Below are 26,202 nucleotides of genomic sequence, written 5' to 3'. Positions count from 1 at the left end.
GCACCTTTGTGGATTCTGCTCTAGAGTGCATAGCACATTGTACTGAAATGTTCTCTTCAAACACCTGTTTCCCCCACCAGATTCTGAATTCCTTAAACACAGACACCTTTTCTTACTCATCTTTTGTTCTCTCGTTGGTGGCTGAGTCAGTAAATGGTGAATATGACAGCAGGGTAGCTAACCTGCTGTGAATATGACAGAATTCAACTTTTACTTCATCTCTTTGGATTTATCTAGAGCATATTTCAGCCGTGGTCTTGTCCAATAGTCTACACATTAAAACTAATGTGATGTAAAACAATGAAACTAAGCATTGACTGAGAAGATATATCAGGGTGTGATGTTTTAGTTTGTAATAGTTTAATTTAAAACAGCGAGCTTCTAAATGGTTCAGATAAAGTCAGCCTGCTCCCAGTCCTGAGCTGTAATGCTCAGGTTATAGGTCAGGAAAAACGAGTGTCACCAGAAATGAGCTGGTGACATGTGTCTTGTGATCACAAAGCACAAAGTCTTGGCTCTGACACACCGTTGTATTGTGTGTCTGCTAGGAGCTTATCACCCACCATTCTCAGACTCAGTCTTAGACTCAACACACTCAGACAGTCAGAAAACCATGTGAAGCATTTTGTTCTTTATTGCATGGCCAATATTTGAGTAAGGACTCTATAGGGGAACAACTTGGCCCCAGTATCATTTTCCATGTTTTCATTCCCATTTTATGTCATATTTGGGAAATTACTCTTCATACTGGCTTCTCCTCTGAACATAGACATTCTAGAGAAAGAACAAGCCATTGACCTCTCAGCCTTTGACTTCCGGGCCTCCAAATAAGCCTTTCTTCACTCTCTTCTCGTCTTTTATCAGCCCCTTTGTCCCCTTCATTCACAAAACTGCACCTAATATACTAAATTAATTCCCACAGTCCGTCTTCATGTTCAGACTGTATCAAGTTAGTTTGTGCCACTTCACTTTCTCCCCTTTCTGGACTCACTTTCTTCATTTTTAAATGGAGAATCAGCAAGTTGTTGGTTTCAGAGTTTCCCTCCAGTCTGGAGTGTGTTTCTCATCATCTTCTGTACCCTGGCACAGAGGGAGAGCTTAATAACCATTTGTTGCATTAGTGAATAAATTCACTGATGTAATGAATCCATCAGTCACATGGTACCAGAGGGTGAGTGGGGCTCAGCTTTAAGTCCTGACTGCGTCACTTGTCTGCTGGGTGACCTTGATCGGTGGTTTCTCCTCTTTAAGACCAGAGAGAGGATGAGATGTGCCCAAGGTTGCACAGCTAGTAAGAGGAGAGCTAGGACTAGAATTCAGGTCCTCTGATTCTCTTTTTTATATCGGAAGAGGGCATCAACGATTTGTTGCTATCACTTTTCTATCCAGACTCTGGATTTAGAGCAACAACCACAAGCTCGAGAAACAACACATGCCTTCAAGAAAGGGGGTCTCCCAGGGGCCTCTAACCAACAATCTCTCCTTACCTGCCAGGTGAAGATAAGCAGCCACTGAGTGGGCTGAGTGATGCAGGCTGATCTGACAGCCCTGCTCAACCAGGGCTTGCCGTTTCCTCCTAGGGGCAGCTCACGTCTGAGCTGGTGGCAAAGGAAGCATCTGCTTCTACCAGCTCCTAGTGTAAGAGCCGGAACCTGAGGGTGGGAGCTTAAATTGGGAGTGTAGAGAGGGCGTCCATGGTCACTGACGGGCTGTGGCCCTGGTGCCAGCCGTCTGCCTGAGGTGGCCTGAGCTGGAGCATCTGGCTTCCTCCTATAAGCTCAGCTCTGCCTTCAGCTTCCCCTGCCATCCTGCAGGAAGGGCTGCTTTCACCTGCTCTGTAGCCCACGTGGTGACTCAGGCTGGACTTGGCACCAGAACCAGTGCACCAATTCTTAGGACACCGAGTCCCTGTCAGGGGAACCTCAGCATTTGCAGTGAAAGGCAGCAGCTTTGGTGTTACACAGGCCTGCATTTGCATCCCCATTTGGCTACTTAATAGCTATCTGTAAAGTGGGCACAATAACAGCTACCTCATGAGATTGCTATAAGGCTTCAGTGTACAATATTTCTGTAACACGTGATATGGTGCCAGAAGTACAATCAATGCTAAATCAATACTAGTCAAATAATTTTGGGGTGCCATCCTGTTCCCCGAGTCCTGAGATCTTTCCCAGTTGTTAAGAGTCCCATGGGTGGGAAAAGGAGCAGGGGCAGGAAGGAAAGTGAGCTGGGTTATTGGCCTCTGCATCAGCTAAAGCAAATGCTCTGTTACCTGTTGTCTGTGTCTGTTCCACTAAGAAGGGTCTGAGCCTCTGCTCTAGTCCAGTCCTGTCATGTGGCAGACAAGGGAGCAGAGGCCCAGGGACTGTGGAAATGTCACCTGGCTGGTCCAGGATGATGCTGGGAGGCAATGTCCCAGGGGGTCCAAGAGCCCAGGGTCGGTGACTACACTGTGGGGTCTGCTGATGGTTCCATCCCTGCCCTGCTTTGCCATGTGGAGCTGGTTACCTAACCTCTCTGTGCTCCACTTCCTCTTCTTTAAAATGAGAGATCACAACATAACAACAGTGCCTGCTTCTAAGGGCTTTTGTGAAGATGAAGCAAGTTTTTACATCGAAAGCGCTTAGAATGACATCTGACAGAGTGTTTGTTAAGCATTGTGCTTATTATTAGAATACTTGACCCCATTTCACAGTGTAATAAAATTTAACTGTGAGTAGGGTATTGACCTTTGCTATATGCACATCTTTCACTGCCACCAGGACCCTCTGTGAGGTGATGTGACCCCCAGCAAGCTGGGACCCACTTGGGGACAGGGGACTGTCATGTCTCCTCCAGCCCTAGGCTCCAGGCCAGGGCTAGGCTCCCTCGGTGAGAAGAGCCAGTGGTAGAGAGATTCAGCTGCACGATAAGGAAAAGCCAATGCGAGACAAAAAAGGAGAGGCCAGAGAAAGAGGCTCTGTTCTTCCTTGAAAGAACACCAGGGTTAGGCTTGTGCAACAGGGCTGTGTGGGACGTTTGGGGCCCTTTGGCCACTAGAGGTCAGTGGAACGTTTGCTATCACAGACGGGCTCCAGAGGCCAGGTAATGTCCACAGCAAGATTAGCCATAGTACCTCCCCTCCCCCACTTCCCTTGGTAGATCTGGGTTTGGTGTGTTTTCTACGAATCCGAGTCATCCACATTTGTTCCCTGGTCCCTTCTGTGACCCGGTAGCTCTGGTAAGAGAGGCTCTGGGACAAGGATGGGGAGTCTGGCACATGTCCAGAGGTCCCTTTCTCCTCTAAAGCCAACTGGCCCAAATGTTCAACACTGTCAGTGGCCCCCATTTTCCAAGAAATCTAGTCCAAACTCTTGAAGGGCCTCCTGAGGCTGCTGCCCGGACTGCAGTGCTTCCATCCCCAGCGTCACAGCCTTTGGCCCTCTCTGCCCACCTCTGCTCACACTCTGCTGTCTTTCCCCAACCCAAACCCAGCTGTCACCCACTCTCACAAATGCCCTAATCGGATGAGTCTGCTGCATACTGGATATCCTCTAGCACACTGTCCCTCAGCTACGCCTGTACCACATACTGCTGTGCATGACAGTTGTTTTTGTAGTTGTCCTAGCTCACTACTAGACTGTGATCGCCCTGAGATCTTGAACTGTGAATTCTTACTTTGTAGATACACAGTTCCTAGACCAAATGTGATGTTAATAACTATTTGCTGAATGAGCATGTGATTGAGTGAATGAGCATGGCTGCTATTCAAACACATGACATAATTTTCATTATAGCTCACTGACCCAAACTAGTACATGAGAACCTCTCTGCACAAAGAAAGAGAACCCGAAACTCCCCAGAGACTATCCAGTCCACGCTCTGCCTCAAAGCAAGCTGGTGCCTCAATAACCCCAATTTGCTGGTGGTCACCCATGACCATATTCTCTTTCTCTTCTGAGACACATCATTAGATGACATATTCTAGCCTCCCTTGCAGTTAGACATCATCATGTGACTAAGTTATGGTCAACAGAATAGGAGCAAAGAAATCTTCCCAGCCTGGCCCATAGAAACCTACCATGTACCGTCCCCAACCTCTTTCCCCTAGAGGACCTAGAGAAGGGGGACCCATGAGTGGAAAGGCGCCTGCATCCCCACATAACTATGAGCAAAGCTCATGTGCTCAATATGAGTGAGAAATTAACTCTTTGATGGAGTACAGGCCATAGCTCTCTGAGCTACAGGAAGATGTTCAGAGGAATTCAAAGTTCAGGGATTCTTTTTCTCCTCACTATTGCAAAACACATGAATCATAGATCGTTAGAGCAAGAATGAATGTACCTAGTCCCCAAATATTATTTGACAGGTAAACAAACTGGGGACCAGAGAGATGAGTCAACTTACCAAGGTAGCACAGTTACTTGATAATATCAACAAGATTAGAATGTAGGCCTTCTTCCCCTCCCATGATCAGGCTCTGAAAGATGCCCCAGAGTGAGCCGGGCCAGTTCCTCAGAGGCCAGACCACTCAATTCTGTTTCCCTCTGTTAGAGTCAGTCTCTGCCTTGCAGCTTAAAATAACCCAGGTGACTGTACAATTACTGAAAAAATGCCATATAAAGATGTTAAGGCTCTATTATAAAAAGAAAAAATAATGGTTTGCAGCCCTGGGACACTAGGATTGAAAGGTAGGAATCTGAGATCAAAGCATTTGCTTAGAACAGAGCCTTCTTCCAAGTCCGGCAACAATTCTGGCCAGAACACAGAGAAGTTTGGGAGAACCGAAGGTAAGTCAGCTGAAGGAAAGGGAGTCTCACAAACATTGTTTGGCTCAGTTTTGACTCAAGCCCTGGATCTCATCACCATAGTAACTGAGAAGAGCTGCAGAGGAAGCTTCCATATTAGAGAATAAATAAAAAATCATAAGAAGAATATTGGCAGAAATATGGATGGTGAAGGCATTCTGGTGAGATCTCATGGAAATGAGAAGCATGTTACTGGAAGCTGGAGGAAAGGCAATCCTTGTTATAAAATGGCAAAGAACTTGGCCGTTTTGTGTTCATGACCGCATGTGCTGTGTTCTAGGGTTCCTGTGTTTTGTAGGACTCAGAAGTGATGAAATTGGATATTTACCCGAGAAGATTTATAAGCCCAGTGTTAAAAGCGTGGCTTGGTTAAAGGAGTAGCTGCTGACTGCTTACTGTAAATGCAACAGGAAAGAGATAAATTAAAGGTGGAATTGCTAAGCAAAAAGGAACCAGAACTTGGAGTTTGGGAAAATTCCCAGCCTATATGTATATTGCAGAAAATAAAGTTTGTTATGTAGAGAACACTAAGGGTGTGGCTGAGCAACCACATAGTAAAGAGATCAAGGGCTAGACTCATGAGCATACTCAGCCATTTCAGCAGAAGCCAGGAAATAGAGGTGGGATTGCACCAGCAAAGGCTGCCAGTTTGAACTCAAGGGCACAGAGAAAGCAGGAGGGAAAGCACAAAGGCGGTTGGTCTTCTTAGATTCAACAAGATGGGACCATATTGCTATTTGGGTACAAATGTGTGCTCTCCTTCCAAAAGGGGGAAGAAGGACCCCGAAGGAGATTCAGAGATAATCAGACCTTCCAAAAGGGGGAAGAAGGACCCCGAAGGAGATTCAGAGATAATCAGACTGCTACCCCCACAGTCTAAGAGTGCATGGCCCTGAAAGACAAGGAGCAAAGCTGTCTCTGCCTTTGTTCAAAGGACAAGACCACTGCCCCCCTACAGAGAGTCACAGCATGGGCTGTCCCCTCTTCCCCCAGACACCTGCCACATGGCAGGGCCCCACAGAGAGCCACTGTACCTTGCACAACTGGGGGGATGATGATGTTGCCACCCCAGTGGCCTAGAGGGCAGAGCACGGCGCCGAAGAGGGTGATTCTCAAGCACTAAGATCTCATGCAGTTTGCCTTGCTAGGTTCTGGACTTGCTGAGGACCCACATTCTCTTCATTCTTTCCTAATTGTCCTTTCTGAAATGAGAATGTCTAACCTATCCCTGTCCCACCACTGTATTTTGAAAGCATGTATCTTGTTTGACTTCACAGGTTCAGAGCTGGAGAGGAATTTTGCCTTCGGATAAAAAGTACCTCAAATCTCACTCATTTCTGATGTAGATGACATTTGGATACAACTAGACTTTAGATGTTAAGAGTTGATGCTGGAATGAGTTAAGACTTTGGGGGCTATTGGGGTGGATGTATAATTTGCACGTAAGAAGAATATGATTTTGGAAGGCAAGGAGCAGAATACTATGCACTGAATTGTTCCTCTCCCCAAATTCATAGGTTGAAGTCCTACCCCCACCAGTATGATAATATTTGGAGTTGGGAACTTTGGAAGGTAATTTGGTTTAAATAAGGTCATGAGGGTGGAGCCCCCTGATGGGATCAGTGTCCTTACAAGAAGAAGAAGAGACCAGAGGTCTCTCTCTCCTCCATGTGAGGGTCCAGCAAGAGGGCCACTGTCGCAGGCCAGGGAGAGGGCTGTCACCAGGGACCAGCAGGTCACCCGGATCTTGGACTTGCGGCCTCCACAGCTGTGAGAACAGTTTGTTGTTTGCACTGCCCTATTGGTAGCATTTTGTTACAGCAGCCAGAGCTGACCAATGTAGTAACCGACAGGGCTTTGCTAGGGTGCTTACAAAGAGAACCACCAGCTGCACAAGGGATAGTAGGCAAACCCACAAATGGCAGGGATGGCCAGAAAGCCAAGGCAACACCTGAATCTCAGAACAGAAATCAGAAACACAAATCACGTTTTAGTACCAGCATCTTTCCAGGGGGCAGAGATAACAGCTATTTGGGTTCCTAAAAATTGGGGTTAAGGGCCAAGAGATCAGGCATCTCAAGTGTTTTTCAAAATCACTTCTTTTAGGAAGTCCTCCCTGGCCTCCTGCTGGTTTCTCCCTGAAGTTTTAGCAACATAAACTACAGAAATATTCCCAGTGAGAGCCCTGGTCTGCAGGGTAGGAATGAATGCATGTTCTTTTCCTGCCCCCACTGAATGCCAGGGGTGCAAAAGCAAAATATTCATTTTCATCTCATTCCAGGTGACATGTAGTAAAGATACCAGTAACCCTTCCCATTTCTTACAGAGCTTCCTATTATCTTCATTAAGCCTCATAACAAGCCCTGTGATCATCATCATCATCATCTCATCTTAGAGATAAGAAAACAGGCTCAGAAAGGTCAAGTGACTTGCCCAAGGTCATTCCACTAATAAATGGAAAAACTGGGACCCTGTCCCAAAGCATCTGACTCCAGAGGTCATATACTCTTCCCTAGGCAGTGCTGTCACTCCAGGCATGTGTGCACATGTGTGCCTGTGTGTGTGCGTGTGTGTACATGTGCAGTAGTGACAGGCGTATGGTGGAAGGTGGGACAGTAATTTATTTCTGTCCACTTAAAACTCTTTGAACGAAAGTTCCACAGCAAAGGCATGGACTGCAATGGCTCATTAATTTTAAAAAAATTTATTAATACTTGTGTTTATAAAATACTTATTATTTTGAAAAATTATTTCCTCCAGAAATGAGGACTGGTGAAGGGCTCTGACACAGTGGCAGTGGGGCTGGTCATTGCCAAGCCCATTTGTTCATTCATTCATGCATTTGGCAAATGTTCATTGAGTCCCCTTCCTGTGCTAAAGTTGGTGCACGTAAAGCAGGGCTCCGTGGACATGAGACCCTCTCCCTGCACTCACCACCACCATGCTCAAAACCCAGGCTGGTGTCAGTCTTTGCATGATGCTGACTGGCAGCCCATCAGAGCAGCCTCTGGCCAGGGCTCCTGGTACCTGCGTAGACAATCTCAGTGGCGGATGTAGCCTTTGCACTGGCATTCAGTTGCGACAGAAAAAGAATGTGCTTTCATTCTTCCCAGGCTCTACCTGGGCGTGGTGGGTACTGCTGTCACTAGAAGGCTCTGTAAATAAAGCCTGGTTAATCTCCTTAGCCGGATGGTGGTGTCAGCCGGCTTGGAGCCGGCAGGAAGGCAGCGCCATGCTTTAGATTCCCCAAATTGTTAGAGCCACAGCAGATCCCACACACAGAGGGGCCTGCATGGGCTTGCCCAGGGGAGGGCAGCTGAGTTCAGGACTTTCTCGCAGTCCGCCAATCTGGCATGCTCTGAGAGGCTTCTTTACCAACACAGAAGGGCTGAGCGAATTCCCTGGATGCCAGGCAGCTGGGCAGCTCCAGGGGCACCAATATTGCCATTTCCTCCCCACTGGGTAGCTCTCCAGCGCTTACAAGAGAAATCCCAGCTCCTCAGCCAGGCCCATGAGGCTCCCACTAAATGACAGACGGAACAGTGTATCACTGGGTCTCTGAAACTTACACAATTTGCTGGGCCCTCTTTAAGAAAAAGAATACAAAATCACTAGGGCCTTTCCCAGGATCCTGGAAGGGATCCATGGCGGGGTGAGGGCCTGAAACTTAAGTTTCATTAGCATCATGAAAAGACCCTCCTCTGTCCACTTACCCTTTCAGTCTACCTCTTGACTCCTTCATGGATTCCTCTATCCCAGCCAACATTTCTGTTCAGTGGGCATTGTCCACATCTCGCTGAACATTCTTACTTATGCTTCCGGGAGACAGTCTGTGTGTAAAATGACTGTTGACTCCTTGAGACACTCGATTAATAATAATAATAATTATTAGAGAGACTATTTTACTGGGTGCCTCCTATGTGTCAGCATTGTGCTAATGCTTCCATCCTGCATGGTAGGGAAATCCTAAATAGTACTATGTTCATATTATGTACTACAAGTTAGAATGTTAAATGGCTTGCCAGTGGTCTCATACCTAATAAGCAGCCAAAAAAAACCATGTAATTTAAAAATCACATCTTTCTGACTTCAAAGTCTATGCTCTTTTTATCTACACCAAACTGTCCCTATTCTTTTCTGTGTTCTCTATCATGTATGCCACACAACGCACTGCCAAACACGTAGTGTTATTCTCCAAATCACCTGTACCTGGATGAGAATATCCCTTAGAGGGAAATGGGGCCAAATATTTGCAATTTGGTTCCAGAAAAAATTCAACACTCAATGTCACCACCATGCTAGACCTCATAAATGTCCACCATTTCATGCTTATTAATTGCTATTCCCTCAGACACTGCATTTCTGCTCTTCACATGCACTGACCTAGCCTGTGTCTATCGGTTAGCTATACCACAATAACGCTGTGGAAAAGTCACCCTGTATTCAGTGGCACAGAACCACATGCATTTCTTTCTTGCTCCTGCATCTTTGGGTCAGCTGGGGCTCAGCTGGGCTTGGCTTGGTTTCTGGTCTCTCCTCCTCTGTGGGCCAGTAGTTTCCCAGGGTGAACCCAGACGCGCAAGAGCACCAGCACAACCATCGAAGCATATTCAAGCTTTTGCTCATGCCATGTCTTCTGACATGTTGACCAAAGAAAGTCACATGGCCAAGCTCAAAGTCGGAGGCAGGGATGCACACCCTGCCCCCGTGTGGTCGCAGCAGGGGTAGAGGAGCCTGACATCACCGCAAGGAGTGAAGAGCAGAGGCCCATGAGCGACCACAGCATCAAGTCCCGGATTCCCATGCTCATCTTAAAACTCTCAAAATAAGCTTTCTGTTAGTGCAAAGGGTATCGTGATACCTTTTTGAAATCCTTTTTGAAATTCTCCAAACCACTTTAATTTCAAATGCAAATAAATATATGCTGTGTAATATTTCCAGGGAAGAGCAGGAAGGACGTGGCAAGCACTGGCAAATTAAAAATGCTGGGTGATCCAGCTTCCAAGGGAAAGCAAATCACCTAAGTTGAAAACTACTTTTTAATGGTACTACAAAGGTCAACCTTTGAGAAGGAAGTGCAAGCTCATTCCCAAGCCCCTGGTCTCATCCAGAGTAGGTCTAACTGCAGTAGTTAGAGGAGAGTCCTCCCACCTCCACCTATAAAACATTGTTAAGAAACTGTTAAGTCATTTGATAACCATAAGTGAAGCAATGTGCATCCTTTTCCTGCACGATACTGTGATTAACACCTGGGTGTCCTACCTGTATTTGAACTAGCAACAACCTGTCTGTTAAACAGGACTGACTCTGGGGGTCGGGTGGCGGGGGGATGCCCGGTAGATGGAGGAAAGCAGCTGGAATGCCCTGCCAATAAAACAAAGAAACAAAGGTGAGGAGGCCCGTGGGAATTCTTGAGGAAGAATCCCACAGGTGAGTTGTTCGGGAATGCCTTCTCCTTTTTTGTCATTGTCCCTGGAAATTAATATCAGTGGTCATTTTTTAAAAATCTCTTAAGAAATATGTGTAATAATTATGCATTTTTTTTAAAAGTTCAGAAATGGTTGACTGAAAGTAATAAGGGGATTGTGTCTATGTAGTGGAGTCATAGACCGTTTTTATTTCTCCTTTATTTTATTTTTACTCCCCATTCTTCCTCTACTGACCACGTGTTAATTATATAGTAAAAGGGGAGAAAAGAGGTTAAAGGAAGAAAAGAAACAAAATGTTTCTTGTCTGGAAATGGCCAGTCATGAAGAAATTTGTTCAGAATGTGTCCCCAAGCATATTCTGCAGGCGCTGGCTCTCTGTGTGCGGTAATGGTTTGTGGTAGCGGTGAGGGGTTCCCCAATAAGTAAATCTGGGGAGAGAATTAAAACTTATACATAAAAAAACCCACAACAGTTAAGAGTCAAGTAGAAGGCAAAATAAAAGCGTCCCAGCCATATTAGACCAATGATCCCTCATTTCAAATAAACAGCTCTCTAGAACAGCATTCCTCAGGAATTGTTGGTTGAGGCCATCAAAGCACCCATTCTGATGTAGGGAATAAGAAACCATTAGGCAAGGCAGGTGGACCAGGCCACTGCCGGCAGGGTGCCGAGCAGGTCTGCCCTCTCCTGGGCTGTGCGGATCCCTCCCCTCCGCCATCATCTCCATCCTGCACTCTGTCTCTCTGTCCTCACAAAGCTTCAGGATCAGACGGGAGAAATCCTCAGCTGAAGCTGCTCCTTTGAGCTCTCATAGAAACCTGGGGTATCCCTTTATACAATCCATATCATGTACCCCTTCAATCCATTATTCATTCGAAAATATGTGGTAAGCAAAACCCTCTCTTTGCCTTCTTGGACCTTAAATTGCTTTCAGAAGAATAGGCAATAAAAGAATCAGTCAGGTTGGTTATGAATGGATAATTGTTAAAACTGGGTGGTGGGTACATGAGCTATTTTTACTATTCTCTCTACCTCTGCAAATATGTGAAATTTTCCAAAGAAGGGTTTTTTGTAAGCAAATAAAAGAATCACACAAATAAATGGATAGTCACACCATGGCAAGCATTCTGAAGGATCCCAGTGAGGACACGCGGTACAGGGAGTCACAGTAAGGGGAAAGGCTTTCTCAGGTGAGCAATGGATGAACAGACCACTGATGAACGAGCTGCCTTTAAAAAGCTAAAGGACAGTGGAAGAGACTTCCAGTAGGGGTGACAATAAAAGCACAGGGCTTGCAGCGGAGGGGGCACCTCACCCAGGAGGCCAGGGTGACTGGCGCCTTGGAGTGGAGGAAGAAGGTGCTGGAAGAGGAGCCAGAGAAGCAGGAGGGCCCAGACCAGCTCTGTCTCCTCGGTTGGTCTGGGGCCACCAAAGGGATCAGTAGGTCCTTTCATCTCCAGCCTTGCGTAGTACCCACAGTGTCCTGGAGCAAATCCGCAAATGAATAAAGAGTGGAAGAGCCACGGGAGACAGGGGAGGAGCCAGTGCCAGGCACAGCGGGGTGGGTGCCAGTGTCCTCAGATACTTTCCCGCCTGCCCACTCCCGCCTCTGGGATGGGCAGTGGTTGGAGCAGAGTACCAGTCTTCACCCCTGAGGTTTCCCTCCATGAGAACCCCCTCCACCTGGAGCTGTCTCAGGGCATGCCTGGCTCCCAGCCTCTCCACACCCCTTCCCACACTCACAGGGAGGTGGAGTGGTACATGTGACAGGTGAGTTTGAAAGGAAAAACTGGACAGTCCTTTCCTCTCTTCCTCTTGGGAGCCAGCTGCCCACAGCAGCAGGCTATCTGCCTTGCTCCTCCATGCCTCGGTTTTACAGGAGGCCTGTTCTCGAGAACGCGGCATGGCCCAGTGCTCTGAAGACTAAGTGGGCAGTTTGCCCAAATCTGGTGGCATATTGGCTAGCCTCCTGCCCATGGATATAAACAACATTCTCCCAATTTATCAGTGTGAGAACACTAACAGTGGGAGTTCGCCCCACTGCTGCTTCCTCAGTACTCTCTGATGGCTCTCAGTTGGGCTGCAAACACGGAGCCCTCTCCCAGAGACCTCTGCATCCATGCCCACTGTCCCTCCTAAGGAACGCCACTGCTTGGGATTCTTGCTTAGGCTTTGTCACCTATGACCCCCAGGTCACAGCCCTGCTACCCCTGACGCTTCCACTGAACCTCTCTCTTTGCATTTTGTCTTTCTTGGAAGATGTGACCCTCATTCTTTTATTCATTCACTTAATAAGTAAGGTAGAGCAGGTTCCTTCTCCCATGGGGCTTGCAGTCTAATGAGAGTCAACCACAGGAAGAAAGCACTTAAAAAAAAGACAACTTCAGAGAATAATAACAACTGTAAAAACAATACGAGGCAATGTGGTGGACAGTGACTCTGAGCAATTTAGATTGCACGTCAGGAAGTGGTGTTTAAATGGAAACCTGAATGACAAGCAGAAAATAGCCATGCAACATCTGGAGGAAGAACATTCCCAGCAGAGGGAACAGCATTTGCAAAATCTCTCAGGCGGGAACAAGCTTGATGTATCTGGGAAAGAGAAATAAATGCATTATGTCTGGAGCACATAAACAGGGTGAAATTAGGTTGGCAGGGGCCAGAACACGTAGGGTCTTGTGGGCTATGGTGAGGAGTTTGGAGTTTTGGCCAAAGTGCAATGGGAAGCCATTGGTTGCTTTCTTGACTGGAAGCTCCTAGAACTTTGGTGTTCTTGACCTGGGACTATACTCTGTCTACTCTAAATCCTCTTTTGTAACATCAGAAAGAACCCTGGGCCTTTCTTGTGATATTCACTGTTCTTGTGATGGGTCATCATTCCTGTCAAGCAAAAAAAATGAGATTATAAATCATAAGAGCTCAAAGTCCAAGTGCCACACAATGGCTTGTCAGGTTGTTCAGTTGTTTGGTTTTGATTTTTAAGAATTGCAGTACATGGTCAATGCTTAACCCAAAGAAGTGAGTCACTGATAGAGTATCAGGCAGTTCTGGGGAAAAGCCTTTGGGATCCCCTATGTCCCCAGACTAGGTGATCCCCTACACTGTGTATATAATTCTAGAGCTGGGGGAATTCTCTGGAAGAAAAAATACAGTAAGAGTAGGAAGGAAAAAAAAAAAGAAGTGTCAATTACGTCAGTCAGGAAAGCAAAGAAACTGGAAGTGCTTCCCCCGAAAGAGAGAAACACATCGCGATCCTGGTGGGAAATCCCTGCCTTCACCGGCTGAGCGCTTTGAAAAGCAGACCTGAACAGAGAGGAGAGGAGAATCACACTGCCTGAGCTGCCTGCGGAATTCACTGTTCAGACCAGAGATGGGGAATACAGGTGGGGCAGGATTCTCAGGCTCAGCTGGAGAGCATAATGCCCACACTGAAAACTCCATTTTCGCTCTGTCCCGCTGAGAACCAGACGCCAGGCACTGCAGACACACAGGAAAGAAGCACCCACTGGGAGATGCAAACCTTTAAAGCAGCCAGGAAGAGGCTTTGAGCCTCACTAACCTGATTGGCTGTAGAGCCTCAGACTCACCGGTCACTTCCTGTCTACAGTGAGGCTTTGGTCTCCAGCAACAGTCTCCTGACTGGGAGAAGGCTTCAGAGGTCATAGCCTGTCGCTGTTACAGGGCAAAAGGAATTTCCCTGGATCTTAAAAAGTCCCCGGATCACGAGAGTCTCTAATACACACATCTTCAGAGAGTCAGAGAGGTGCCGTCTTCTCTTCTCTAAGCTGCAAACCTTCTAGAATCACATGCTTTCCAAATAGTTACTGTGCTGCTGGAAGCAGAAGTTTCTGGTGCTGTTTGGAGCACTGCTTCCTTTGATCCGTGTGCCATGCTATCAGGAGCAGAAATCAGAAAGAAGCATTCTGCTTTGCTAGGAAGCCAAATGGGGAACCACTCAATCCCCTGGAAGGTCCCCCTTACTTGCAGTGCCAGGGGGTTAGGTTGGCAGGGAGCCCAGAAGAGGAGGCTGTTAGCCTCTTCTTTCCTCCAAGATGTCTGTCTACAGATTGCAGTCTGAAGCCTGCATGCAGAGATAGAGAGGGAAATAGAGCTCATGAGGAGACCTGGATAAGCCAGGTACCAGTGCACTCCAAAGTGCACATGCTATTGCAGAAAGCAAGGTGGGTTTGCTGGAAAGCAAGAATGTCCTGAACTTGTTTGAACTTGAGGCAGGAGGAGGTTTCTGAAAATGCCCCCTCTGCTCCTTTCCAAGTTCACTTCATTTCAATCCAGTAAACTTCTGCTGTAAGTCTGTATTGTGCCAAGCCGATCTGATATGGCCTCTGCCTTGAGGGAGCACGCCAGGAGGACGAGTCAGCTAGCTAGGGCAGGGGTTGGCGAGGTGTGGCCTCCAGGCCAAACGTGGCCCATCACCTGGTTTTGCATGGGTTGGTCTTCACCTTTTTACTTGGTTGTTGAAAAATCAAAAGAAGAATTATGTGTGGTAGCATATGAAAATTATATGAAATTCAGACATCAGTTTCCATACATAAAGTTTTACTGGAGCCCAGCCCTACCCATTTGTTTACCTATAGTCCATGGCGACTTTAGCCCTACAGTCCCTGATCTGAGTAGTTGCAACAGAGACCATATAGCCTGCAAAGCCTAAAATATTCACTGTCTGGCCCTTGATAGAAAAAGTTGCTGACCCCTGGGCTGGAGTTATTGTCCCTAATAGCTTTTACCCAAAGGGTTATGATAGATACTAGGGCATTTCCAAAGTTAAGAAAAATCCCCTGCTATCTAAGCATTCTTGCATAGCCTCTCATGTATAACAAATGACTTAATAACTTGGTTTAACTGCCACTCTATGTTTATGTTGAGATTTTAATATTCTGGGGGGAGGAAGGGCTCAGCCTCCCCTGAAAGGGTTCTGAAATGAGATTAGAGTGAGTTCCAGGTGAAGAGGCAGGTACTGGAGGTGACAGAACATCAGGGGTGACACTCAGAGTTGGACTGCCTGGGTTCAAGTCTGAGCCTCAGCACTTATGAGTGTGACCTTGGGCAAGTTGCTTAGTTTCACTCGGACTCAGTTTCATGGTCTGTGAGTTGGGCACAATGAAAATATTCCCCAAAAGGGTTTTCCTCGAGATTAGTTAATTAAAAGATATAAAGCATTTTAAAAGGTGCCCACTGTTACTAGTAAAAAAATCACAACTCTTGGATTCTTCTTTTGTTTTAAATGTTCCAATTTTTTAAAACATCCCCACTATTTTTTTTTATTCTTTAAAGCTTATGTACTTGCACATTATGCTTAGTGATTAGATGAGGCTGGCTAATGTTTATTATGTTCTTCTAATGAAGTTGGTTTGCTTGTTTGTTTTAAAACAATTTTTTGACAGTACGTTAAAGGGAACTTAAAATGAATGAATTGTAAAATGAAGCTGATATCTCTCTAGAGAAAAAGCATCACAGAGACACAATGCACCTTCATTTTCTACAATGTAGACACAGATAGGGGCCAGCTGAGAGCTAACCGCAGCGAGATAAGTAGGATGTGTTTTTCTGTTGAACATTTAAAGAAGTTTCTTGTGGCAACACAATACAGAGCAGAGGGTTAAAAGAGTTAAAGACATCTTAACCCTGATACACAACCACAGCAGAATAGAATCACTAGTTAGTGGCTGTTAAAAATAAATCTGGACACCCCAAGTGGGTGAAAATTTCATTCCAAACCATTTGATAATGGTGAAGTTGAATACCATGATATCTGATGTTTTCCCATGCATTATATTATTTTGAACTTTGATCTAATTTCCACAAGCAGAAATTAGAGGGCCACTTAACTGGGTATTAAATTAAAAATTTAAAGAAGAATTACAGTTTGTAGAAAATTTTCTGAAGAGCCAATCCTGCTTGTTATCTTGTTATTTTTTCTATAGGAAAACTTGAAGCCTCTAGACCATATGGAGGCACTAGTATTCTTTTGAGGGGGCAATTCCCCTAAATGCACAGAGGCTGCTAGGCAGAGTTCACCAGCTCCTACGAGGCTTCCTTTGTGACAATCAGTGTCACAGGGAGGCAGTGACGGTGGTGGCTCCATGACCAGGGCCAGATCTCTCGCCAGCTGGCTGTGTGACCTTCAACAAGCCAGCTACCTCTGTGACCTCAGTTTTCTCATCTGACAATGGGGGTGCCCCATTGGTTAAACCTCAGGTTTCCTCTGAATTATTAGCTACTGTGACCTTTAAGTTGCAAACTGGCAGCCTGTCTTTGTCATCTCTGCTACTGAATTTGGTCAACTCTTGAGCATCTATTGCAAAGCAGGGGCAGAGAAAAGAAATGGGGAAAATAATGTACAGACACCTAAAACTTTATCTTTCTGTGAAAGAAACCCCACAAAACCAAGAGAACTGGTTTCAGTTTGACCTTTCTACCTTCTATTAAACATCCATCACAGGCCGCAGTGAAGGTGACATGGTCCCTGCCGCAAGAACTGCTTATGACTGTGTCCGTGGCAGCTTTCTGTATGAGTTCATTGCACCATGGCTGGGGTGGGAGCACCTAGGGTAACCCATGACCAGACCCCTTTACCTAAACCATCTTTGGCATCTACGAGTTTTTACGAAAGCACAGTTGGCACACCTCCTTTCTTTTCCCACCCTTATTTCCTCCTGCTTTCCCACCCACCTTTAACTTCAGTCAGGTGTATCTGCCACTCTCCTTTGCCTTTACGAAGGTCAAACTTTTTTACATTGTAAGATATGACCTTGACCCTGCAGGGAGTGTGGGAGTGACTGGGGCCCCTGGGTGCCATCGCATGGCTTAAACAAGACCATAATGAAGAAGTGTCCGGGGTAGCATGACTAGAGTCCTGTCAGAACCATACTTCTCAGACTTTGGGGGCCTTTTGTACCCCTATTTTGAAAGAAAAATAATAAATACCCTCAGAGAGAGATATACTCCTGCAATGAGGACTATTACCTTCCAAATTGTGTACTGGGGGCAACAACTGGACAGGATGGAAGTAATCAAAAGGCAAATCAGACTTTAAAAGCTGAATGATTATTTCATTAAAGAAATGAAACTGGAAAGTGGTACCTATATCCATGAGGGAAAGGGTTACATCCAGAAAAAGGCAGATGGTCGGCTCAGGGCAGGACTACCCTCTTTGAGGATGTCCTTCACTTTCCACCCTGACAGGACCTCTTAGCCCGTCCTTATTCTGTACATTTCACAAGGACAGGGTTTTGTTTTGTTTTTTTCCTTTTTATCTTTGTGTTCACTGTTATTCCTCAGGTACTCAGAAGAGTGCCTGGTACCTAGTAGGTGTTCTGTATTCATTTTATCTGCAACATGAATGATGCTAATACCCAGGAAGCCATCTCTTTGAGCTTATTTGAGACTGGCCAAGACCCCAAGAGTCGTGGGAGAGATGGTGCCAGCAAAGACCGATCCTTCTTGGGGCTCCTGCTTTGGGTGGGTGTCTTAGGTCGGCTCTTCAGGGCACACACTGAGCTGGGGGTGGTCCTGGTCCTGCAGTGATTGGGCAGTGAGTGTGGGAAACTGCTCACGGGGAAGGACAGGAAGTAGAAGAGTGCAGACAGCCTCAGGGGACCCCATGGGAAGTTCTGGAATGCAGGTGGCTGCTCAGAGACATCCTGCCTTGAGGAAAGGGGATCAGGACTTTACACAGACCCCCATCCACCTGCCACCAGGTGTGGGCTGCCCCCTGGGGAGTACGTGATCTTGGGCAAGGGGGCTCTCTTCAGCTTCACCCTGAAGGTGGATTCTGGGCAGAATGTTGCTACGACCACCACACAGCTTTCCTGGAGAGTGTGGGGGGTGGGGGATTTTCATCATTTAGTGTTACACACTGGAGGGGACCATTTCACCTTGGCAGCAGGGCACAGAAACTGATTCTGGCTCCCTTGGCCTATTGATGGGTCCCAAATGGGTAGGACGGCAGAGAAATAGGCACAGACATAGAAGATGGCCTGGAAATGGCCTCACTGCAGCTCAGGACACCCTTCCGGCTCATGCCCTGGGAACCAATGCACTCCAATTTGTCTCTGTCCGTCCTCCTAGCCATCTGTGCAAGATCTTAAGCATTGTGAAAGAGAATCTAATGCATCCGCCACTTAGCTAGGGGTACACAAGGAATGGTCCCGCCAAAACTGCACACAATCAGGGTGGGTGTCATGAGGAAGGGGAAATGTATGTTCACACACCCACACACAAATATCCAGAAAGTGGCCAATAATTAGCCAGGAGGCTGCAGGCCTTTTCCCAACTAGTCTAAAAGGTATGAACAATGGATGCAGCCATTGCTCTGGTGTAAAGGGGCCAGAAAACACATTGGCAAGAGTGCCATCACACCTCCAGGTCACCAAAGGAAATGGCATTTTAAAACTAGCAAGACATTCTAATAACCTAAAAAGATTTCTTTCCTACAGAAAAAGAAAAAAGGCAATGTCTTGTAGATGGGAAGTTTCACCTCACAGTTTTCTAGATCACAAAATGGCAAAATACTTTTTCAGGAGAGCGAGCAAATTAAAATGAGACTTTCCCTGCAATTCTCTTTACCACTCTTTTCCTTTTTGTCCTTTTAGTTGAATTCTCCCAGGGAAGTGAAGACTTTGTCGGGCAACGACAAGGAGCTGGAGTTCTGTTCACTGCTTGTGGGTGCTAGGTAGGCCAAGGTCACTGTTTGGACGTTGTAAATTATATTTCATGCAGCTGTTTCCCCAGGGAGCGAGGAGCTCTCATCCCGCAGTCTGGCAGAGCATAAGGCCCGAAGTGGGCAGCTGATGTGTGTTGAAGGAAGTAAGGAAGGGAGGGACGGAGGAAGGGGTAAGGAAGGTTACCCTCGACACGTCAGTGTTTAGATGGCAGGTAGATCACCCATCTGAGACAGACATGGCTGTTTCTGACTAGCAACGGTGTGGCAAGATCCAGAAAGAGGCTTAGGGGAAGGGAGGCAGAATTACTAAGGAATCTGCCTCTGGTCGGCAGAAGAACGTGGGTTTGGGTCCTGTACAGAGCAGAGTACATTCAGAGAGTCTTCTGCTGATTAGTATTTATTCAAAGAACTAATTATTGAAAGGCTAACAGATTTAAGGGAATTTTGAATAATAAAAATATATAAATCACTTCCAATCCAACAATCTTATTTTATAGGTGAAGACACCAAGAACTAGCAAAATAACATGGGGGGCTTCCACTTCTGGCCACAGTGGAGCAGCAGGGACCACACTAAGCATCCTGTTCAAAACAGGCGAAAGATCTTCTGGGTCAACCTTTGCCTTTCTTCACTTTGAAAGGCAGCTAGGGACTTGAGAGCCCGGCCGGGCTGGGGGCGAAGCAGGTGAAGCGCACCTGCCAGACTCTGAGGGCGGGTGCCTCCTTGAATCTTGCACCCTGGGCACTTCACTTGCCTCTAGGCCGTGATTATGTGTGCTTGAGGTGAGGCTCCAGGTAAAGAGGTAAGATCTTAACTGGGTGCTCTGAGCTCTGCTTATCTGCTTCCTCTTTCATGTGGTTTTGGTTTGGACTCTACCTTTGATCAAAACATACACTCACACCAGCCTCTCTGCCTCTGCCACATACGCCTCCCCACCCTCTGTCTGCCTCTGTTTTGCTACCGTCATTTGGATGTCCTGGCCTGGCTGCTGCCTTGAGCCAAGCTGTGGCTGAGGTCACCTCCTCCACATGCCGTCCTGACAAAGCTCACTTTCCTGTCTTCCTCCACAGTGATCACCTGGCCCTCCCTAGAATCCATCCTGCATTTCACCCCCATAGCATTGCATGTTGTACTCTGGACCCCCGTCTACATGAGAAAACCCTGCCTTTCATCCTCTGCAACAAGTCCTCCAAATATAGAGAAATTCTGAGCAGACTGGACTGGACTGGCCTTTTGCCTTTTTCAGAGGTGATACTGTGAGGTGGCAGGGTGGAGTTTGAGAAAGGTGAATGTAGAGAGTATGCTAAAGGCAAGCGAAATGCCACTGTGGTTAGACAGCTCTGTTTTCTAGCAATCATGGGACAGTGGGACTGCCCCTCTCTCTAGAAGTCAAAACAAAACTTAGAAAACCCAGTGTAAATAGCCTTACTGTCCTGTATTTCCCAAGGCCCCCAACTGCTTTGCTTATAGTTCAGGTCGTCTGCAGATACCAGTTCCTAGCTGGCACCCTAGGTCATTTTCCTGCCCAGATGGAAGGAGGACAGACAGATGCCTTTCCCTTATCAAAGCCAAGGACATGACTTAAGATAACAGAATCCTGGGTTGGGAAGGCCCCTTTAAGGGTCATCTCATGCATTCCCCTGCCTCCAGTTAAGTTTTTACACACTCCTCTACAGATAGACCCTTGGCTGTCTGCCTTCCCTGAAGCAGCCCCTGCTCATTCACACTCGTCCCAGTGATGGGCAACTCCATGAACATGGGACAGACAGAGAATACATTCTAGACATCAGGATTAGATGTCACATGCTCAAATGTAAGACCAGTCTCTCTTGTCTTATCTCTTGTAGAGAAGGGACTAGAAGAGTGGGTAGGCTACAGGACCGTAAACAGAAAGAGAAATGGAACCAAGACTATGAAGCCCAAGGCTGAGGGTCCTTGGCTCTGTCTAGACCCTTGCTACTCAAAGCATGGTCCGCAGACCAGCAGCACTCACTTTACTCAGGAGCTGGGTAGAAATGCAGAATCTTGGGGCCCAACCCAGACCTACTGAATCAGCTTCTGCATTTTTACGAAAATCTCCAAGTGATACATTTGTACATTAAAGTTGGAGAAGCACTGAGGTTTGGGCTTATTCTCCATGGCTCACAGTGAGCTCTCAGGGAGAAGCCTCAGCCTAGAGAGAGACTGTGTGTGTCCAAGTGTTGGGAGCCTCTGTGTGGCCCAGTGTAGACCTATCCCAGCACTTCAGCCCCAAGCCCTTGACTTTGAAGGAGGGCGGGGATGTTCCTCCAGGAGGACTGATCGGTCTGTCTTGGCTCAAACTAGAGAGGCCCTTCCTATGCCCGTGGCTATGGCCCTGCTGGCTGCACCCCCAACAGTGCCCCCACTCTTGTGCTTGGTACGGGGAACTTCATTTTGCTGAGGGGTGGTGTTTTTTTATGTGTGTGTGATCCATTTGGATTGCTTTTTTTTGTTGTTTTTTAACAAGGGTTTGTTTTTGTGTCTCTGCACGACACCCTGTGGCCCCTGTTACCCTGGCCCCCTTTGATGCAAGGCCTCTGTTTTTAAGCATCAGGGTTCTGCCACCCGGACCTGGTGAGGCATATTTAAAGCTGTTTAAATTGACAGACCAGGCAAACAGGATTAACTCTGTGGGCCCAGAAGGGGAGGCGGGGGGCAGGGGAGAGCTGCAGCATGGTTTACATGGATGAGCAGGAGGACAGCCGGCTGGGCTGGGAAGGGGCCTGCACTGGAGCCGGCCAAGAATTCTCGATCTGGGAGGTAGGCAGAGAGCTTGCAATCTGCCGGTGATTGGATTAGACATGGTGTGAAATTCGGAGCAGGGCTGCGCGGCTGGGGCCGGGGCCCAGGCTGCTGCGGGGCCAGGCGGTGGAGGCCCTGCTGGGGAGGCTGTGTGGGGACGCCTGTCCCTGTCCCAGCAGGCCCTGGAGACGGCCTCAGGGCCACAGCCCTCTCTGGCTCCCTGCCGCTAGGCCCATCCTTCCCCACCCACCGTGCATTCTCAGGGAAAGCAGCGGCCGGCCGCTAGGCCCCTCTTCACGGAGCTCCTGTCCTCTGGCCTCTCAGCAGTGGCCTGAGCTGCCGAGGAGGAGCGAGAGGCCTCGTCTTCCAAGTCTCTGGGTCCTATACACTCTCCTTGGTGTCTTTCTTTGCCTTTTCTCTGCCCCCTTCTCCTGTCTTCCTCTTTTCCGCTCTCTCTCTTGCACAGTCTGGGTCACTCAGCAGGATTTCACTCCATCTGGATTTGTTCACCAGCCCAATTCAACTTGTGTCTTCCTTTTTTTCAGGAATTTGGAGGTTCTGATTAGCGTCTTTGAGGATTTTGAAACTTCTTCCTGCAGCCTAATCAGGCAACAGAGGCTGGAGGGAGCGGGAGGGGGTTGTGGGATGTGTCATTGCTGAGCAGTTGACGAGGTTTAAGCCTTTCTGGCAAAGGCAGCAACACCAGGTGCAAAGCCTGGAAGGGGAAAAACATGACAAGAGGAAGAAGTTGAGGGGATGGAAATGGATTTTAATGGGTATTCCCAAACCCCACCCAGCAGTGAAAGGGGCTCTTTGGTGCGGAGAGCTGGCCTCTGCTGGTGTTGGAGACGCAAGCCAATGGCCGGGGTACGGACGTCCTCATCCTGGCAGAGGGCTGAGGCTAGCCATCTCTTGACCTTCCTCTGACTTTGTCATAGATGGCAAATTAAAAAGAAAAACAAAAACGAAACCATCATGCCCACCCTGAGAAGTCTCTGATTCTGACTCTGCCTCCTTAGCTGCTGCGCAGGTACGACTCCGGTCAAGTTTTCTTTCTTCTGGTTCTCAGTTTCACTGCACATGAGGCAGGGTGATTAGTCATCACATTGTCTTCGTCAGCTTGGAAAAGTCACCAATCTCTCGATGTAAAGACCTCCAAAGCGCATCAAGCTACGCAACGGTGACGTCTTAAAGCTGGCAGAGCTCAGAGACACAAGCTCCCTGGTGTTACAGATAATGAAGCTGAGAACCCTCAGGCCCTGGTGTCACCTGGGTGTGTGCAAATCATCTCACCAGCTTCCCCAGTTAAATGACTGGTCCTCCCACTAGTTAGGGGAAAGTCTGGGATAGAACAGTGTCTCATGCTCCCTATGTAGAGGTCCTCCCTCTCCGTCTGCTGGCTGCATGACTGCCTCAGCGACACCTGAGCGTGCCTGCTGTTTCCAAAGGCCCAAAAAAGGTGTGCTCTCCGTGCAATGGCCAGGAAAGTACTTTCCCCTTCCCACTGTCCTCTGTTCTCTCTTGCTCTGAGTATAAACCCAGAGCAGGGAGAGCAAAGCCCGACCTCTCCCAGGTGCGGGGAGGCTGCACCTCTCAGGACGGACTGTGAGAGCCTCCTGGATGCCTTTTGGAGCAGATAGCCTGTGTCAGTCAACACACTTCCAGGTGGGTGCTAATTTGAATCCATCTGTGTTGTTACCTAGGTCCTATGTTCACAGGAATTCCAGGTCAAGTCTAGGTTCACAAGGGAAGAGTGTCGGCGCTGGGTGAAATGTGTGCTGGGGATGAGAGAATGGCGACTCTTAAACCTCAGCCTCTGACCTTGGCACAGAAAGAGACAACTGGTGTGCCCCAGGAGCATATGTCCCCAGACCCTCACAGCCTCACCGCATTGCCTAAACCAGCCTTGCCTCCTCCGGAAGAGGCTCCCTCCCTCCCTCACTACACCTGCAGCATCCTGGCTTCCCCGGCCTTTGCATGGCCACTAGGAGTGGCTTTCTGTGGAGAGAACAAACTTTTTCGACCCTTCAATCTGTATGTGCAAGCAAAAACTCAGTTATGGAGTTGCTGGCAGCCTATGAGTCTTATGCAAAATGTCCCCGGTTCTGTGCCATCATGTAGCACAGTCCTGATCCACTGGTCACCGTGGCCAGTCTCCAAAGCTGGCCCCAGGAGTTCCCTCCCTATATCTGCATACATTCCTTCCATCAAGATGGGGCTCAGTCCCCTGGCGTTGTCCTTGACCTGGGCTGGCCTATGACTTGATTGACTTGTAGAATTTGGCAAAAGGGACTTTCTGGGACTTCCAAACCCGGGGCTTCAGAGGACTGGTAGCTTCTGCTTCCTCTCTCCTTAGGAGCCAGCCAGGGAGGTCTGGAGTCCAGCCAGCCTAAGCCCACACAGTCTGAGGACACCAAGGGAACCACAGGGAGAGGCCATGTGGAGGAGCATCGAGGTCCCAGGCACATGACTGAGACCAGCACAGACTGTCCTCTCCCGCCCAGTCATCCACAGAACACAGATGAGTAAGGGACCCCAGACAACGCCCAGGTCGGAAGAACTGCCTGGCTGAGTCCTGCCCAAATTCCTGACCCACAGAACTGTGACATAATAAGTGATTGTCATTTTGAGCCACAAAGTTTGGTGGTGGTTTCTTACACAGCAGTAGATAAGTTGACACTCTGTCTCCGGGGACCACAGATATGGCCCAGTACCTGTGGAAGCCATCACCTTTTGGGTCATTTTGTTCAGCTGCTGTCTGGGTGACAGGCTGAGGACTACTACCAAAAAAAAAAAAAAGTGCACACCTGTGTGTAAGCTGAGTCTAGGAATCATCACAACCTAGAGAAAAGAGCCAGTCTATCACCTGCTTGCTGCACAGACTGCAAGCCACCAGTGTAACTACCTCGTCCTGGGAATTGTGGGAAATCCCCCGACACCCGGCATTGTGTGGAGGGACAGGATAGTGCTGGCATGCTATGGTATAGCTCCGGAAAGGAGAAGATGGTCTGTTACATTTCTTTTAAGCCCACTACCTGACATGGTTTTATTGAACCCTCATTTCTTTTGTTCCTTCACTACTCAGGCTTGGATGCCTATCCAAGGACCACACAGTTTCCATGATCTGTTGTTGATTTCTAACTCATCACAGGACCATCATCTTCATCCACCTTCCCAGAAATTCCTCTTAGAAGGAGTCTGGTAAAAAGCTCTCTTCACCATGCCTGCTGCCAGAGTCTGAGAAGAACTTGTCTGAGGATGCAGTATCCTGCCCGTGGCCATGAGAGCTCTCAGTGTTAGGAGTGGGTCCCCGGGAATGGCTGGGGTATGTGTCAGGCAGGCAAACCTCCAATGGTTCAGTAACACTGTTTTAAACAGTACTAAATTGTGGCTAAATCTGGGGAGAACAGAGCAGAAGTATTTTACTAATATGCCTATTCTAAACATACCTAGTTTCCATCAATAGGAAATAGGCTGTTTCAACCACAATATTATCATACCATGGAATGTTAACAGCTATAAAAAGAATGAGGAAGTTTTAAAAATATATTGATATGGAAAGCTATCCAGTGTATATTGTTATATGGGAAAAAAGGTTCAAACTATATACATGGTGTGCTTCCTTTTTGTCTCAAGGGAAGGACAATAATGTATATTTCACATGCATTCATCTGCATAAAGAAATACGGAGAGAAAACACATGAAATTAATAACAATGATTCCCCCAGCAGAGGAGAGGGCAGAGGGGAAGGCTAGATTGGTGACATGGTGAGTTGAAATTTACCATAAGCTTTTTATTGTTTTGATTTGGACCATGCGAATTATATTACCTAATCCAAAAAAATGTTGGGAAAAAGGATACGTACTTTGCCTAATTTGATTAAAGAATAGCTCAAGAAGAAACACCAGGATCAGAAGCTTTGGGTGGAACCATGCCTATTTAAATGGCCTAGAATAACCCCAGTATGAACAAAGAGCTAGAAAATCATAGGAAGGAGTCTAGGGGAAGGGGACACTTTATTACAGTTTCCAAGAATCCGAAGCCAGGATGGCCTGAGGCGAGAGGTGAAAGAAACAGGCTTCCATAACTGAAGGATATGCTAGACTGTAGGAATGGTTAGAGCAGATTTCTTTCTGGGCCTGGGGATCTCATACTATGATTTGTATGAATTTTAACTAAACTTCCAGACACATGATTCCTTGATGATTATTCCAGTCCAGCTGTCCATTGACTGTAAGGAAGAGTTGCTCTCTGTAGCTGTATCCTAACTGAGGGTACATACTAGTAGGTCTATAGCTGTGTTCTATGATTCAGAGGGTTTGTGACATGGGTACCTAGCCTGGACAAAGTGAAATATATTGTACTCTTTAAATTAGCATTCCTTTGCACCTTTCAGAAATCTATTATGTACACCTCGACATCAGGGACTTACAACTCCAACCCATTCAGTTACTGCCTGTTGAACCAATGAATGAATGGTCTGAAACTTATGAAATACACTTTGTTTGCAAGTTGTTTGAAAAATTATTTGCAATAAGC

The sequence above is a fragment of the Manis javanica genome, chromosome 15 (genome assembly GCF_040802235.1).
Source record: "Manis javanica isolate MJ-LG chromosome 15, MJ_LKY, whole genome shotgun sequence".
NCBI lineage: Eukaryota > Metazoa > Chordata > Mammalia > Pholidota > Manidae > Manis > Manis javanica.
Note: the sequence above shows the minus strand (reverse complement) of the source record.